The 18782-nt window shown below is 40.7% G+C and overlaps 1 pseudogene across 1 annotated transcript in view; it reads left to right on the top strand.

Moving 5' to 3' along the window:
* The window catches only part of LOC309801632 (piwi-like protein 3), a 35828-nt pseudogene extending 27450 nt beyond the window's left edge, over positions 1 to 8378 (top strand). The window contains exons 10-16 of the transcript in view: positions 2739 to 2923; positions 3049 to 3152; positions 5139 to 5209; positions 5569 to 5722; positions 6429 to 6549; positions 7408 to 7561; positions 8244 to 8378. The product of the transcript in view is annotated as a piwi-like protein 3 (transcript). The remainder of the gene's footprint in view (positions 1 to 2738; positions 2924 to 3048; positions 3153 to 5138; positions 5210 to 5568; positions 5723 to 6428; positions 6550 to 7407; positions 7562 to 8243) is intronic.
* Positions 8379 to 18782: the final 10404 nt, after the last annotated feature.

Below are 18782 nucleotides of genomic sequence, written 5' to 3'. Positions count from 1 at the left end.
TCACTATCCTACGAAAGAAACTACTTCCCTGACTTCTTATCACCATAGCTTAATGTTGTCTGTTCTTGAACTTTACCTAAAGAGCCATGTGGCTTCAGTCTTGTGTTGGTTTTTCTTTGGCTCAGCATTGAGGTTTATCTTTGTTGGGTGTAGCTGTAGTTTTTTGTTCTCTTGCTCTAGATAGTAACCCATTGTTTTTAACTTAATGCATCCTATTGTCAAACATTTGGGATATTTGTAGTTTTGCTATTACTACAAATAATCATGACTACTATCATGACTACTTTTGTACTTGTCTTTAGTGCTCATATGTATGCATTTCTGCTGGGATGTACCTGGGAGAAGAATGTTCCTTGTCACTAGATGCTGCTAATCAGATTTCTAAATGGTTATACCAAGGTGGTACACACCCACCATCAGCTGGAACATTCTCATAGCTTCATGTCTTTAAAGCATAGTATTATAAATCGAATCTGTTTAGAGTGGTAGGCTCAAGATTTAACACGAGTACCCTTTCCTTGGCAGGACCTGGTCTTTGATTTCTGTCCTTCTCCCTCTTTGAGGAGAGGCTGTTAGTCTTTTCAGAGCCTCCCAACCTCTCAGCCATGTTTACTGGGATGGGCAGATACCTCAGGAGAGAATGCAGCCTCAGTTGCTGGGATCACCTCTCTGGGTCCCTACTTCTCTCCTATCTTAATCCTATCATTCTTTATTGCCTTGTTAAACTGGCTGAGCCTGAAACAGGCATGTTTCTATATCTTCATCAGCTTGAATAGCTCTTAAGAGGAGACAGGTCCATGCTATTCCAGAAGCTGAAATTTTAGGAGACAATATTAGCTGACCACTCTCAGGAAACTCAGATCAGCAGATTTAAAAAAAAAACAGAATCTAGAAGATTTTAAACTTGTACCTAAAAGCTTGACCTATTAACCTACTCACATATATATATATATATATATATATATATATATATATATATATATATATATATAGAGAGAGAGAGAGAGAGAGAGAGAGAGAGAGAGAGGAAGGAGAGACAGGGAGATGTGTGCGTGCACGTGGGCATGCATGTGTGTGTGTGTGTGTGTATAAAATATGGACTCAAAAGATTAGGTGCTCTTTAAAAGTGCATCTATAAGTTCATTTTGTCTTTGTCTTCAACTGATCACACTGGGCTTGGAGAAACCTAGCCAAATAATGTAGGACCAGGATCCTATCGACCACATACACTGACCACAGTACATTACAATTAGAAATCATTAAACCACGTACACCTGAAGAAACCATTATTTTTTTAAGTAACAGTGATATTAGAGAGAATAATGGAAATTTATTAAACTCTTACAACCGAGGGACTATATAAATAAGTACTAGGCATCAAAACGTGGGTGACACAGCAAACTAGAAATGAGACCAACAGCCCTTGACGAATACACTGGGAATGAAGTCTGGATTTTAATGCACCAAGAACCAAGTCAACCAAAGTAAAATAGAATGAATGAAATCAACAGTAAAAAGAGAAACTAAATAGAAAACAATCTGCAAATAAATCTAAAGCTTTGGAAAAGTTAAAATTAGATACTGTCAAGAATAAAGAAAAAGAGTAAGTCTCAACAACACTAGGAATAAATAGAGTTCATTATTAGAGATTTGCTGGTGGTTAAGGAAATATTAGGAGAACACCATGGGCTAGAGTGGGCCACTAAGTTCGAAATAGGTTGTTTATATTTTTCAAAAAAACTGGTTAGTGTGGTGAATTATAGTGTGGTGAATATTTCTTAGTCCATGCAGGTAATGCATTTAATAAAATCTCATACTTCTTCATGTGAAAAGAAAAACTCACTTAATCTACAATGAGAAAAGAATTATCCTAATCTGATAAAGAACGTCTGCCAAAAACTTCTATAAGCATCATTATGTTCAAAAGAATATACTGATGATTTTTCCCATTAGTCAGAAACAAGGCAAGCAGTAGCCTCTCTTCCTAACTGCTCAGTGTCCAAAGAAAAACTCACTTAATCTACAATGAGAAAAGAATTATCCTAATCTGATAAAGAACGTCTGCCAAAAACTTCTATAAGCATCATTATGTTCAAAAGAATATACTGATGATTTTTCCCATTAGTCAGAAACAAGGCAAGCAGTAGCCTCTCTTCCTAACTGCTCAGTGTCCTACTGAAGGTCCTGGCGAGGGTTTGGAAACTTGCTCTGCTGCTTGTAAATCAGGCAGTTTCCATAACAGCCCCCAAGCTTGTTTGCTGGTGGGGGCAGATAATAGTATTTATCTCAGTCGATTGGTGAGAGAATTAAGTGAATCAAGTAGAATGCTTGGGAAGTGCCCACACAGAGCCATCATCCCATCGACGGTGACTGTCCTGAGGACGGTATAGATCAGTCTGTGTTTTTAACCCACCCATATTGACTTCATGATAAACTTCTGGAAATGGAATGACTCCTGGGAATGGAATGACTAGGATGAAAGGGTTTTGCAAGTTTAAAGGATCGATGCATATTGCCAAATGCCTGTCTCGCAGCCTGTCTCTTCCATACACTCACACTCACACTTGTTGAATGCAGTGTGATTCTAGACCCTTCACCCTCATGGATTCAGATATCTATTTAATAAATAGTCTCTACTTTGTCAGTGCTCCACCTATATAGCTTCCTCGACACGCATCCATTTCTCACATCACTGTGTTCTTGCATTTTGGGGAATGTCATGTTTGCTTTCTTTCAAGGTCCTTTTCTTGCTGCCCACTGAAAATAAAGAAATTTATGAAGGCATAAAAAGATATCTGTGTGTCAGTTACCCGATTCCAAGCCAGTGTGTGTTGAAACGGACCTTAGAGAGACCATCACTACAAAGATTGCCCTACAGATGAACTGCAAGCTAGGAGGTGCCCTCTGGAAGGTGGATATAGAAGTACGTGGGGATTTTGTTGCCTTCTCTTGCTTTCATCTGTCTTTGGTAGAATTTGTTAAGGTCCTATTTAATTGGAAATTTGCTTTGTGTTCTAACTCAAGCTGCTACCTGGTTTAAAATTTAAGTTGCAGAATGCAATGTTCATCATTATCGATTGTTTCCATGGTATTGTACATCGACGGAAGTCAGTCGCAGGATTTGTGGCAAGCATCGATCCAGACTTGATGCGGTGGGTAAGCTTTGGCAGACAGTGTTTAGTGGGGAGCTATCTGGAGGCCAGATAGGAGAGGCGGACCTAACACACATTGTTGGCAAGCTCCATGGGCAAGTTGTTCTTAGAGATGTGCTCTCCTGATCTTCTGGCAAAGTCAGGCTCCCAGAACATTCTGTATGGAAGCCTCTGATCATTCTCTATTGCTGCCTAACAACTATGACAAAATATGGCAGCTTAAGACGACACTCACATGACCATGGACAGTCCTGTGGGTCAGATGTTGGGCACTGCGTGGCTCTCAGGGCCTTACAAGGCCAAGATTTTGTTTTTTGGCTGCACTGCGCAGCATGCGGGATCTTAGTTCCCTGACCAGGGATTGAACCCATGCCCCCTGAGGAGGAAGTGCAGATTCTTAAACACTGGACAACCAGGGAAGTCCCAAGGCTAAGTTAAAAGTGTCACAGAAGCCACATTCTCACCTGGAGGCTTGGGATCCTCTTCCCAGCATACGCCGATGTGGCAGAGCCAATTTTCTTGTGATTGTGGGACAGAGGACCCCACTTCCTTGCTGGCTGTCACCTACAGCTAGTCTCAGCTTCTAGAGTTCCATCCACATTCCTTCTGATGTGCTCCTTGCCTCCCCTCCAACTTCCAACCCGCCAATTCACACTGTGCTCTTGTTCTCTTTTGAATCTCTCCATCTTCCTCTTCTGTCATCAGCCAAAGAAAACTTGCTGATTTTAAAGGAGCTCATGAGGTCGGATATCATCCATCTGGAGACTCTCCTTATCCTAAAGTCAACTGTGCCATATAACATCATCACAGGGGCTAGATCTCAGTATGTTCACAAGTTCCAAGGATGAGGACAGGTAGAATTCTGCCAACCGCAGGATTTGATCAGTGAGCCTCTGCATAGGGACACATGAGGAAGCACTTAGGATATACGTGGGTGAAGACACCTATGGGAACATACCTAGTGGCCTGTAGGTATCATAAGATCTTGTCTTCATACATTTGTATATAATGTACCTGAATAAGGAGATGTGCTTCTATAGCCTATGATTCTCCTTTTCTCCAGGGACCTTCTTTTTTCTGTGCTTAGAGTAGAAAATAAAACCCATAGTGCAGATGGGTTTGCATATTCTTCTCTTGTGCATTATGGTATGTGGGACAGTCACAAACCACCACTATGTTCAATGTTGTTTGTGGCCCACCAAGTATAATTCCACAGTATCCTTTAAGGATCTTTTTTTTCCAGTCATACTCTAAATACAGTAACATGGATTTACTCTGCCTTTTTTAGTAGAAAATGTTGTGATAATAGGTAAAAAGTTAAGCTTACATTCATGCAATAGATATTTTTGAGCACTTGCTATGTGTAAATACTGAGAATGCAGCAGTGAAAATGTAAAGCCAAAATACCTGATCCCATCCATCGGAGTACAGATTCAGATGAAGAGGCAAACATACATCATACCCTATCAGGTCATCCTAATACTCTGAAGTAAACAAAAACGCAATAAGGGGATAGAAACTCTAGACAAACAGGTGATTTTACTTGATACATTGAGCAGTGGTCACAATAGCTATTACTGTTTTGAAGCAAACTGCTCCCTCCAAAGCAGATTCATATGGATGAACCATTGTTTAAGACATTGAACTAGAAGTAGGAGTCTCCAGAAAAACACTGGGTTTGCACTTTGTGGAATTCCCCAGGAGCTGAAACAATATGAGTCATATGTATTCAAAGCATGTATAATTTGTAGTTAATGTTAACAAATGTTTCCATTCTTACTCTTTGTGTGCATGCAAAATGTTACAAAATGCCTAAGATATGTGAAGAGACCAATACTTGGATCTCTACAGCAGGATGAAGAATGGATCTTTAATTGGGTCCTCAACCACTGATAGTGAATTTTTTTTGGTCATGGATTAATTTCATCATTTTGATTCTGAATTAATCTTGTTTTCCAAACTAATGGCTTATTTTTCTCCATACAGGTGGTTCTCTCAATGCATCATCCAGCAATCGGGGCAGGAGCTTGTCAATGGGCTGACGACCTGTTTGCATAGTCAGTGCCTGGTGGAAGCTGGAGGGCTTGAGTCTATACTGGTGGAGATACTGCCCCCCCACCTGGGACATCTGGCAATGAGTGAAAACATTTTTCATTGTCACAATGGGGATAGAGTGCTAGGGATGCTGTTAAATGTCTTACCATGCATGGGACAGCAACACTCCCTGTCCCTGACCACCACAAAGAATTATCTGGCTCAAAATTTTCATACTGTTGTTAAGTATGGACTAGACTGAAGATTTAAGCAGTGTCCTGAAAGCTACCATGTTGACAAATGAACATAGAAGTTGTCAAAAACAGTGGCCACTTTGTTCCAAGTTATGGTTTATTTATATGTGTTTCTGACTTCCTTTCAGCTGCCTTGAAGCTCTGGTATGAACAAAATTCATCTCTGCCACATTCTACCATTGTGCATCGAGTTGGAGTGGGAGATGGACAGTTTCAAGCACTGATTGACCAAGAACTAAAACAGATGGAGTCCTACTTAGAAAATGCTTACAGAGGACACAAGTGGGTATATTACTCATTAAGTGCAGATTTTGTAAGCTTTACATTTTAGTTTCCGGGGGCAGGGGGAAATATCTACAACAGTTGTGATGTGTGAATTGGAAAGCTGGATACAGAGGGCTTCAGTGGATGGGTGGGGAGAAAAAAACAGACCCTTCCCACTTTGTGTTCCATGCCCATGTCAGAGGAGAAAGCAGAACTGAAGCCTTGCAGTAGCAGGTTGTTTCCCCATATGGAACCGCATGATTCTTCTCTTTTTCTAATCTCCTTCCAAACCTTGATGGAGGAGGGCTTGCTAACCTCAGATATTCCTAAAAATCCATGAACATAGCCTGTCAATGGTTTGTACTATGCAGCTCCTTTATCCTGGAGTTCTGTACGTCCCAGGACTGGGGATTCCTCTCAGTTCCCTTCTCTGGCTTCACCTGTTTGTCAGTGAAGCCTGGCGCCCAGCACAGACAGTACTAGTAATCCTGACTTTGGGAGGAAGGGACCCTTCCCCTAGGATCTGAATGGCTATGAATAGAAACCTCCTCCTTTACTTCCTGAATCAGGCTCTTGGAGCTAAGACAGTAAAATTGGGGTGTGTGGAGAGATACCATCTGCAGACTCCTTTTAATGGCTCCTATGTGTGGGCTGTTTTCGACACTCTGAATGCTTCTGAGATAATGCAAAGCAAACAGAGTGACATTGATCTTAATCTTTTAAGTGTCAGACTAACTTTCATCGTGGTGAAGAAACAAACATCAGATTTTTTATTGAAAAGGATGAAGACTTGACAATCCATCTCCAGGAACAGTTATTGATTTAGAGGTGACTAGGATGGAATGGTAAGCCATCTTTCTTTATTTTAAAGATTCCTTTTTATTTAAATAGTAACAGAGTTTTTTAAGGTTTGCATGATTTGGACGAGAAAGGAAGAATTGACCTAAAGAAGGTTAAAAATGATAGGTATATTAGATGATAATTTTTTCTGTCTTCAATCATTTTGTTTTTCAGAGAATTTTAAAAACAGACAAATATTTATTGATCGTTCTATGATTCAGTTGTTAGGAAGAAGGCTAGAACTTCTGGTTAACTTTAGACTTCTAAGTGAATTATGCAAATAAGAAAGTTATGCAAAACCACAGCAAGAAATAAAACAGGACATTCATACCAACTGATAGGGAGAAATGAATTAAATTTGAAGGCAGAAACATTGATTTTTCTAGTAGAAGGCATGAAAGGATTGAAGAAAACAAAGCAAATGAAAAGTACAATTAACATAAAGTATAACATAAAATGACATAAACATTCAATATTTACAATAAATTGGTTAACCTTACCACTTATATAACTTAGTTTGAATATATTCTGGTGATTTGCAGAGATGGATATTCCGATCTTTCCCTAAATCTCTGAATCACATTACCTATGACCATGTCTAACATGATAATTTGATGTTTGCTGCCTCTAGGCATCAGTGCATATGCTTGTGAGTTTAAATCCCATGAGTGTTATTGTCAATGATTTCACTGTCCTTTGTGGATTTGCTTTAGCAAATCATTGCTCAAAATTTAGCCAGGCTTCTAAATATAAAGGAAACTCTGTATCATAGATTTCTGTAAATTGTTACTTCAAAGACTAGGTTTGCTACATTGTTTTTCTTCTAAAATAAGCTTGATACCAATTATGTTCTATAATTCTAGGTATGACTTTTTTATTGTGAGTCAGTCTGTGAAAGAAGGCACTGGCACTGGCACTCCCACTCATTATAATGTCATCCATGACATGCTTTACTTGAGCCCAGATGCAGTACAGAGTCTAACTTACATACTATGCCACATGTATTACACTTTTTTAGTAAGTATTCTTTTTCTTTAATTTGGTAATGTGCATCTGTTAATCCTATACTCCTAATTTATTGCTCCCCCCTGCACTTTCTTCTTTGGTAACCATAGGTTTGTTTTCTGTCGCTGTGAGTCTGTTTCTGCTTTGTAAATAAAAATAAGTTCATTTGTATGCTATTTTTTGGGTTCTACATGTAAGTGATATCAAATAATATTTGTCTCTGATTTACTTCACTTAGTACGATAATATCTAGGTCCATCCATGTTACTGCAAATGGCATTATTTCATTCTTTATGAATGAGTATTATTCTATTGTATACACCTACCATATCTTTGTCCATTCATCTGCTGATGGACATTTAGGTTGCTTTTGTGTCTTGGCTATTGTAAATAGTGCTGCTATGAACATTGGGGTACATGCATATTTTTGAATTAGAGCTTTCATCTTTTCTGGATATACGCCCAGGAGTGGGACTGCTGGGTCATATGGTAGCTCTGTTTTTAGTTTTAAGGAGGCTCCGTACTGTTCTCCATAATGGCTATGGTATTTTTTGATACTGATTTTCCTTCAGATCTGTGAAACTGTTCAAAATTGAATCTACTTTTTGAACCTTGGATATCCATAAAAATTTAAACTTAGGGAAAGTAGATATAAAGGTAAAAAAAAATTTTTTAGTTGATCTTTCTCCTAAAGGGTATCATCCGAGTTCCTGCTCCTTGCCATTATGCCCATAAGCTGGCTTACCTGGTGGGCCAGAGTCTTCACCAAGAACCACATGGATCTCTGTCAAAAGTCTCTTTTACCTTTAACATAGAGAAGAAAGCATGATGGGATGTTGAAAACCACAATTTGTAAATTTATTTTCTCATTCTGCATCTGTACATCTGAAATTTTTTTCCTAGATGCACGATCAGAGTTTAAAACCATTCTTGACTGGACATGGATGAGACTCCAAGTGTGTTATGCTATTTTCAATACTACCACTAACTTAACATGAGGCTTCTCTTCTCCAGGCGGGAGAACTGACAGTGAGAGTTTTGTTTTACAATTTACCTCTCAAATGTGTTACAAGGACTGAATGTGTTACATGCCTGAATATTCTGTACTCCAAGCAATGCTGCTCTAATTGTAAAGGTTGGGGGACTTCCCTGGTGGTGCAGTGGTTAAGAATCTGCCTGCCAATGCAGGGGACACGGGTTCGAGCCCTGGTCCAGGAAGATCCCACGTGCCGTGGCACAACTAAGCCCATGTGCCACAACTACTGAGCCCACATGCCACAACTACTGAAGCCCACGTACTCTAGGGCCCATGCCCTGCAACAAGAGAAGCCACCGCAATGAGAAGCCCGTGCACCACAATGAAGAGTAGCCCCCACTCACCACAACTAGAGAAAAGACTGCACACACCAATGAAGACCAAACGCAGCCAAAAATAAATAAATAAATAAATAAATAAATTTTTTTAAAAGGTTGGTCATTAGTCACATGGAGAATATATATATATCTATGAACAAGTAAATTCTACTTGGAAAATCATACCTACTTTATTTTTGTAACATCCTTTTTCTCAAGGACAACGAAGACATAAAAGTGGCAAAATTAAATGGGAATTTATTTGTGTGTAATACTTTGTATGAAAGAAACAACCTATGTATGAAATAGTTTGTTCTTTGTACCTGCATGGGAATCTGAATTTTTTCTGGTGGAGCTGCAGTAAGGAGAGCTTTGCGATTTAAAAGTTGGTGGCTCAGGAATGTAATATTTTGTCACTTTTTCCACAAAGAAGGTAAATTAAGGGCTTTGTTAGCATTTCTGTTTAATTCATTCTCTTGTGCATGTCTAAGAGTGACATTATTGTGTTAGCTGTATCATCATCAGAAGAAAGTCTTGAATAAGTTGTTTAAATGAAGCTATCATGTTTTTCCTGAAAGCAGACACATTTTTTTTCTCTCTCCACTTAAAACTATCTTTAAATAGACTTAAGAAACAATATGAGGGACTTCCCGGTGGCTCAGTGGTTAAGAATCCACCTGCCAATGCAGGGGAGACGGGTTCAAGCCGTGGTCTGGGAAGACCCCACATGCCGTGGAGCAGCTAAGCCTGGGCGTGACAACTACTGAGCCTGCACTCTGGAGCCCGCGAGCCACAGCTACTAAGCCCACACACCACAACTACTGAAGCCCACACGCCTAGAGCCCATGCTCCACAACGAGAAGCCACCGCAATGAGAAGCCTGTGCACCACAATGAAGAGTAACCCCCGCTCACCGCAACTAGAGAAAGCCCGCACACAGCAACAAAGACCCAACAGAGCCAAAAATAATTAATTAATTAATTTATTTATTTATTTATTTAAAAAACAATATGTGAAACTTTTGTTCTCTTATACTCCTAGAGTGTTTTTTTTTTGAGGTGGGGTAGTTAGGGGGCTTCAAATACATCAAAAAGGATATGTTTAAAAACAATATAATTGCTTTGATTATAGGTTAATCAATTTAGGTTTGCAATTTGAACCCATCTTATAAGAAACAAAATTAAAACAAGTCTTTTAAATATACTGTAATCGGGCCTCCCTGGTGGCGCAGTGGTTGAGAGTCCGCCTGCCGATGCAGGGGATATGGGTTCGTGCCCCGGTCTGGGAGGATCCCATATGCCGCGGAGCGGCTGGGCCCGTGAGCCATGGCCGCTGGGCCTGCGCGTCCGGAGCCTGTGCTCCGCAACGGGAGAGGCCACAACAGTGAGAGGCCCGCATACAGCAAAAAAAAAAAAAGAAAAAAAAAATATATATACTGTAATCCAGGTAACGTCCTACCTAGCTGTATTGCTAATAATGATAAATATAATATAGGATATGGTTTCCATGATTAAAGATAACACATTCTTTTCTAAAGCTAGAATTTGATTTATGATAATACATTTATGGTAGTACATTTCTAGAGAGCTACAAAAATCACTTGGAACAAATTCAAAGTAATGAGAACTTTCTGAACATTTCTTATAAATGCAATACAAATATTATTTATTCACAAAACTATAATGTCTAGAATTATAAATTTAAAATGTGATTCAATAAAGGTATTCATGTTAAAATCACTGAATTCAGTCTTGTTATTAAAAATATGGTCTTGGGCTTCTTAATCTACTGATTAGAAAAAATTGTTGCTTTTGTAAGATGAATAGAAATATTGTGACCAGGACACCATCTGACTTTATTAGCCTACTAGTCCTTTATAAATTAGATGAAGGAAACTGGGTATCAAATATTTCTAGGGGAAAGTGGGCTTCCCTGGTGGTGCAGTGGTTGAGAGTCCACCTGCCGATACAGGGGACACGGGTTCGTGCCCCAGTCCAGGAAGATCCCACATGCCATAGAGCAGCTGGGCCCGTGAGCCATGGCCACGAGCCTGTGCATCTGGAGCCTGTGTTCCACATTGGGAGAGGCCACAGCAGTGAGAGGCCCGCATACCGCAAAAAAACAAAACAAACAAAAAATATTCCTAGGAGAAAGCTTTATTGTTCCAAAGGCTTATAGATAAACTTTCTCCAGTGTATCATAGTACCTAAGTTTCACGTTACTGAGTAGCTTAGGAATGAATTTGGCCTAAGCAGCAATATAATATATAATCTAAGAATAATGAATTTCCTGACTCTGAGTTAGAGGTCTGATGTGGGCATTACTGGGCTAAAATAAATATCAGCAGGGCTGCATTCCTTTCTGGAGGCTGTAGGAGTCTGTTTCCTTCATTCTAGCTTCCAGAAGTTGTCTGCATTCCTTGCCTCCTGGCCCCCCTTCCATCTTCAAAGCCTGCAATGGCCAACGGAGTCATTCTCATATCCCACTGACACTGACTCTTCTGCCTCCCACTTCCACTTTTAATGGCCCTTGTGAAGATGTTGGGACCGCTTGGATAATCCAGGATATTCTCCCTATTTTAATGTTAGCTGATAGGCAGCCTAGCTCCATCTGCAACCTTAATTCCCTTTCCCCATATAAGGCAACATTTGGGTAGAATCCAAGGATTAGAACATAGACATCTTTGGAGGGGCCATTAACCTGCCACAGAGACATTGTCCAGGGCTGAGCGTGTCGGGGAACAGGGACACATGTGAATGTAGGAACTCCTTCCTCCAATGGGTGCCTCAGAATAAGAGAGACTTAGGGGAGCACCCACTGGAGTCTCAGGCAGCACAGCTCTTGAGCACCTGCCCCATGACCTGCACCCCTCTCCTCATCATTCTCCTCCCTCTCTGCATAGGTGAGGGCTGACCTGTTCTGGGTGGAATATTTGTGGGGGACCCCTCAGTTCTGCCCTGTACCCTCATTCACTTGGCTCACTCTTCCCTCTCTCCCTCTAGGGTCTTTGGCCCAGGCAGGGCTGACTTAGCCACCCTCAGCATCCAAGGGCCCAGGACAGATGGCCACCATCACCTGTACTGGAAATAGCAACAATGTGGGCAACCAGGGAGCAGCTTGGCTGCAGCAACACTCAGGCTGTGTCCTCACACTCCTGACCCACAAGTATGTTAACCCACTCTCAGGAATCACAGATTCGTGGGCTCTGGGTCAAGGCAGACTGGCTTCTCTCTCTCTGGTCTCCAGCCTGGAGATGAGGCTAATTATTAGTGCTCAGCATGGGACAGCAGCTTGGTGCTTGCATTGTGCTCAAGGTCCACAGGGAAGTGAGAGAAAGACCTTTGGGCTTCAGGCTACCTACTCGCTGCCCAGAGCATCGGGGAGCAATGGATCCCTGAGGAGATATGGAGTAGACAATATTGGGTACTTGAAGGGGCTTTTTTAAGTTGGGACTGCCAACAAAACTCAATAAATCCAGTTAAGGATGTTTAGAATTACTCATTCAAAAATATTTATATGCAGCACAGTTCTAAACCTACTGGGATCTACTTGATGATGTGTATTACATGTATTTATTAATGAAGAGGAGCTAGGTTAAATGTTTATTTAACCTCCGATTTTTTTTCCATAAAGGAACTGTAAACAATTAATGCCAAGAATAGCTAAAGGGACATTTACTTACCCAACTTCTTCCTAACAATCTTTCAATTCCATACAATGATCTACTTTTTCAGTCCTGTGGATTATCCACCATTACAGCATATATTGGCCACTTCCTGGGGTCCCTAACGCTAGAACAGTAATGCTCTCACACAGCTTATGTTTTTGGATGTCAGTCTCTTCAACTGTGCCTCCAAAGCCCCACCTTCACCTTTTTCTACCAGTCCCTGAACACAACGGTGTGAGAATTAGAAGGGTGCCTTGGGAGCACAAATTGAGTTAAATCCCCAGTGAGGGTTTGGGCTTGGGGGAAGCATTTAGGACACAGAAACCTGACCCCAGAGGGTGATATCTTTAGGATTTATGGAAATGAGCTAGAAGGAGAAATGAGGGGGGAAATGCTCTAGGTGTTGGTAACAGCATATGTCAACAACAGAAAAAAAATTTTTTGGTTGTTCATCCAAGTAAATAATAGAATTTGCACTGGGCCTAAGTGTGGCAGATGGCGGTAGGGACAGGGTCAGGAGAAGTGACTCTAGATGTGTCTGGATGAGATGAAGGAAGGGTGCAGCCATGTTGTAAAGTTGACACATTCTAAGTATGCATTTGGCTGTAGAGGTCATGTGGAGCCTGAGCTAGTCAGAGTTCTCTAGAGAAACAAAAAGAGATAGAAGGAGATTTATTATGAGGAATTGGCTCACATACTCAGGGCTGTGCACATGCTCAGGAAAGACCTGGGAAGGTTCTAAGCTCTCACCTCTGGCTGACCTTGCCATTCTGCACAAGCAGGAAGTGAAGGCTTAGGTGGGGATTTCCACTGCCTGGCTGAGTGTTAAGACAAAAATCCCCATGCTCACAGAGCCCCTCAGTAAAGATTGGGTGACTTCTTGGTTCCAGGCTGTTAATGAAATCTCTATCCAGTCAACAAATGACCACCAAGTAACCAAACAGGGACGACAGTGGTCACACACGACACAGAATACACTTTAGTGAATTCCCCCAGAAAAGTCAATAGCAAAAAAACAACAAAAGAAAAAAAAACCCAAAACAAAAAACAAACCAAGGGCTTCCCTGGTGGCGCAGTGCTTGAGAGTCCGCCTGCCGATGCAGGGGACACGGGTTCGTGCCCCGGTCTAGGAAAATCCCACATGCCGCGGAGTGGCTGAGCCCTTGAGCCATGGCTGCTGAGCCTGCGCATCCGGAGCCTGTGCTCCACAACGGGAGAGGCCACAACAGTGAGAGGCCCACGTACTGCAAAAAAAAAAAAAAAAAAAAAAACAAGTACAAAAAAACAGCATAACAACAAATCCTGGGGAAGGGTGAGAATCTGATTCTCAGAGTTTCCATGTGATATTAATTTAAATGTCCAGTTTATGCCCCCCCACCAAAAAAAAGAAGAAAGTAAAAAAAGTGTCCTACGTGGTCCAGAAAAGAGTTGACATAGTAGGGCTGAGACTGCTTTCCTTAGAAAGGCCTGCTTGCTAGGTTGGCCCTTGGCTCGAGACTGGGAACTTGGAATCAAGACAGTCCCCACCATTCTCCAGTCAAAGTGGCTCACTGTGCCCAAGCTGTTGTTGCAAACACTGTGCTTTATGTTGAACATCTCTTTCCTGCTGAAATTCTTGAGTTTAGGTATGTGCTAGGCAGAGGATGACTAAATGACCAGCCCCCAGTAACAACCTCTGGGCACACAGTCTCTAATGAGGTTTCCTGGAAGACAACATTTCACATGTGCTGTCACAAGTTTTGCTGGAGGAGTTCAGTGTGCCTGTGTGACTCCACTGGAGCAGGATTCCTAAAAGCCTGTGCCTGGTTTCCTCTGGACCTCCTTCATGCACTTTTACCCTTAGCTTATTTTGCTTCGTGTGCTGTCATGGTAATAAATCATAGCAGCTAGTATGATAATATACTGAGGGCGGCGAGAGAATCACATAGCCTGGGGGTGTTCTCGCCACCCCCCAAAACAGGCTGACACACAAGGGGAAAAAAGCCCTAGTAGACAGTATCTTCATGAAACTCCTGACAATGGACAAATACTTTATATCAGCTATTTTTTAAACCATTTTTTAAAACTGAAGTGTAGTTAATTTACAATGTTGTGTTAGTTTCAGGTATACAGCAACAAGATTCAGTTTATATATATATATATATGTGTGTTCTTTTTCAGAATCTTTTCCATTATAGGTTATTATAAGATATTGAATATAATTCCCTGTGCTATACAGTAGGTCCTTCCTATTTATCTACTTTATACATAGTAGTGTGTATATGTTAATCCCAAACTCCTAATTTATCTCTACTCCCTCCCCCTGCTATCCCCTTTGGTAACCATAAGTTTGTTTTCTATGTCTGTGAGTCTATTTTTGTAAATAAGTTAACTTCTATCATTTTTTTTAGATTCCACATATAAGTGATATCATATGATATTTGTCTTTCTCTGTCTGACTTCACTTAATATGATAATCTCTAGGTCCATCCATGTTGCTGCAAATGGCATTATTTCATTCTTTTCTATGGCTGAGTATTATTCCATTATATATATATATATATATATATATATATACACACATATACACCACATCTTCTTTATCCAGTCATCTGTTGATGAAGATATAGGTTGCTTCCATGTCTTGGCTATTGTAAATAGTGCTGCTATGAACCCTGGAACATTTTTTGAGTATGTTCAAAGAATTAAAAGAAATCATATTTTAAAAACTAAACAATAGTATGAAAATTATATTCCTCGAAGTAGAGAATGGCAATAAAGAAGATAAAATTATAAAAGAGAACCAAGTGGAATATCTGTAGTTGAAAAGGACAGTAATAACTAAAAATTTCACTGGAGGGGCTTAGATTAGTTTCCCAGGGCTGCTGTAACAAATTACTACCAACCACATGTCTTAAAAACAACAGAAATTTACTGTTTCACACTTCTGGACGGTGGAAGTCTGGAGTCAAGCTGTAGGCCCGGCTATGCTCCCTATGAAAGATCTAGAAAATTATTCTTCCTTGCTTCTTTCTAGCTTTTGGTATTTTCTGGAACTCATTGGTTTTCCTTGTCTTGCAGCTGTATCATTCCAATCTCTGCTTTCATTATCACGGGGCCTTCTTTCCTCTGTGTCTGTGTATCCAAACTTCCCTGCTCTTATAAAGACAACAGCCATTGGGTTAGGGCCCACAGTAATCCCATATAACCATATCTTAACTTGAGACCCTATTTCCAAATAAGGACACTGTCACAGGTACTGGGTATTAGAGATTTAATATATAACTGGGGGGACACAAACCCACAATAGGGCTGAACAGATGAGAGCAGGAGGAAGACAGAATCAGTGAATTTGAAGACAGGTTAACTGAGTTCCAGTCTGATGAACAGTAAGTTAAAAAAAGGGGGGGATAGGGAAGAAAAATGAACAGAGCCTTATGAGACCTGGGTAATACTATCAAGCATACCAACACATGCATAAAGAAGAGTCCCAAAAAGACATGAGAGAGAGAAAGGGAGGCCATGTGAAGTATTAGCCAAAATCTCACCAAATTTGATGGAAAACACAATCAATATTCAAGAAGTTCGATGGACATCAAGTTGAATAAGCCCACATCACAATAAAATGGTTCAAGGTCAAAGACAAAGAGAGAATCATGAAAGCAACAAGAAAGAAGTGACTAATCACGGGCAAAGGCTCCCCACTAAGTTTAAGGGTCGACTTTCATTAAAAATCATGGAGAACAGAAGGCAGTGGGATGACGTAGTAAAAGTACTAAAACAGGGAATTTCCTGGCAGTCCAGTGGTTAGGACTCCACGCTTTCATTGCAGAGGGGCCGGGTTCAATCCCTGGTTGGGGAACTAAGATCCCACAAGCTGTCTGCAGCGTGGCCAAAAAAAAAAAAAATGAAGTGCTGAAAGACATTGACTGTCAACCAAGAATTCTCTAGTAGAGATGCCCTTCAGTAATGAAGAAGACATTAAGACATTCCCAGATAAATAAAACCTGAGAGAATCCATTGCTATCATCAGGCCTATAAGGAATATGGAGTCCTTTAGGCTGAAATGAAAAGACAACAGAGTAACGCAAATCTACATGAAGAAATTGTTACATATGTAAATATAAAAGAAAGTGTAAATATAAGTACATAAGATGTATATAGTACAAACATATAAACAATGTACTATTTTCTTCTATCTGCTTAAAAAGGACACTTACAAGAATATAATAATCTACATTGCTGAACACACAATGTATAAAATATGTAATTTATATGACAATAACAGTATACAGAAGGGTACATGGAACAGATCCACAGATGAGTAAAGTCTCTTTAAGTCACTGAAATTAATTTGGTATTAATCCAAATTAGAATGCTATAAATTAAGATGTTAATTGTCCCCAGGGAAACCACTAAGTCTATAACCCAGAATCTATAGTAAAAGAAACAACATGGGAATTAAATTGGTACACTAGAAAATAACCAGCACAAAAGAAAGCAACAATGGAGGAATATTAGAACAAAAAGATATAACTCATACAGAAAACAGATGGCAAAATGACAGATTTCAATGCTACCTGATTAGTGATTAAACTAAATGTATTCATACATAGTTTACAGACTCCAATAGGCAGACATTGGCAGAATGGATAAAAAGCTATGATCTAGCTATATGCCATCTACAGAGTTGCACTTTAAATTCAAGATACAAAGAGATCTAAAGAAAAAAGATGGGAAAACGTATATCAAGCAAATATTAACCAAAAGAGAATTAGACTGGCTTTATCATATAAGGCAAAAAAAACATTATGGCAATTTTTTTCTAGAGACAAGTAAGGACATTTTAGAGTGACAAAAGGGTCCATTTCTCAAGGAGGAAACATTATAAACATTTTGCACTTAACAAGATAGTTCCAAAATACGTGAAGCAAAGTGACAGAATTGAAAAGAGAAACAGACTCCTCAACAATAATAGTGAGAAACGTCAATACTCAACTTTCAGTAGTGGAGAGAATCTGTTATTTCTTGGGATTCTCACATCAGCACTGTGGGGTGGACAGAGTAGGGGCTGTGGCCCATATTTTACGGTTCAGGGCACTGAAATTTAGAGAGATTGAGTAACTTGCCCAGAGTCACAACACTGAGGAGTGATGGGTCTGAGGCAGGGGAGGGAGTTGATTCCCTGGGGATAGAGATTCCTGAACACGTGGACATGAGATCATGCCCTGGATACACAAACCAAGAGCTCTCCTCACTCCCTTTCCCACATCCTCCTGCCCCAAGGATGCTGCAGGGAGACAGCTGATACTCGGAGGAGGTACCAGGCCCAAGAGAATGGCTCAAATCGGGACCCACCTCCTGGCTCTACGTTTCAATCCCTGACCCCAAATACAATGCCTTTCCCCCAAATGAAGACCCCCTGATGGAGCGGGATATCCAAATATGTGTGCATCTCCCCTCCCTTCCCCCTCAGCACTGGATTCTAGCAGCTGATTTGCAGTGAGACTTCCTGGTGGTCAGGTGACCACCCTGAATAACCAGTAGTCTACTTGACTCCCTAACGACTCAGAACCCAGGACATTCCAAACCAACTGCCCACATGACAGTTGCACAGAGAACTAGCATCATCTTCAACTGACCAAACCTGGATGATGAGCAGTTAATATTCATTATCTGGGAACAGGGTCTACTGGGCTGGTGTTTTGGTGGCTTAACAGATGAAGTTTACAGCCCCCCAGGGTCTCACTGACTAGAAACTGCCCAGTCATCTGAGCAGCTTGGACTAAGCCCTGGCTAAGAGCGGGCAGTGGCTGCATGGGCTCTGAGTGGGCACCTTCCCTGCCCAATCCTCCCTCAGCCAGATCCAGGCTCTGCTGTACAAACTACAGCCATTACTCCTGAATCTACTTACTGGTATTATTTCCACAGTACCTTCGGTGGAGTGGTTAGTGGGGGTGCTATTTGTGTCTGTACCCTGTTGTTTGGCCAGATGCTGATTCTGATGTGTCTGAACCACCGCTGCGGATGGCCAACAGATTATCTTGATCGCAGAAGGTATTCTTGTGCATCCTGTGTTTGATTCCTTTATAATCTTCCTTTTCTTCTTGGTACCCAAGTCATGATCCTGGAAAACACAAGAAAAATTGAGAGAACTATTGATATGTTGCTGGGAGAAGACCATGAGGAGGTGTCAATTCATTCCCAGGTCACACGTCTGTTCTCTTTGTTCAC

This window comes from Mesoplodon mirus (genome assembly GCF_964341445.2).
Source record: "Mesoplodon mirus genome assembly, contig: SUPER_3_unloc_12, whole genome shotgun sequence".
Lineage (NCBI taxonomy): Eukaryota > Metazoa > Chordata > Mammalia > Artiodactyla > Ziphiidae > Mesoplodon > Mesoplodon mirus.
Note: the sequence above shows the minus strand (reverse complement) of the source record. Positions and strands in the feature narration are given on the sequence as shown.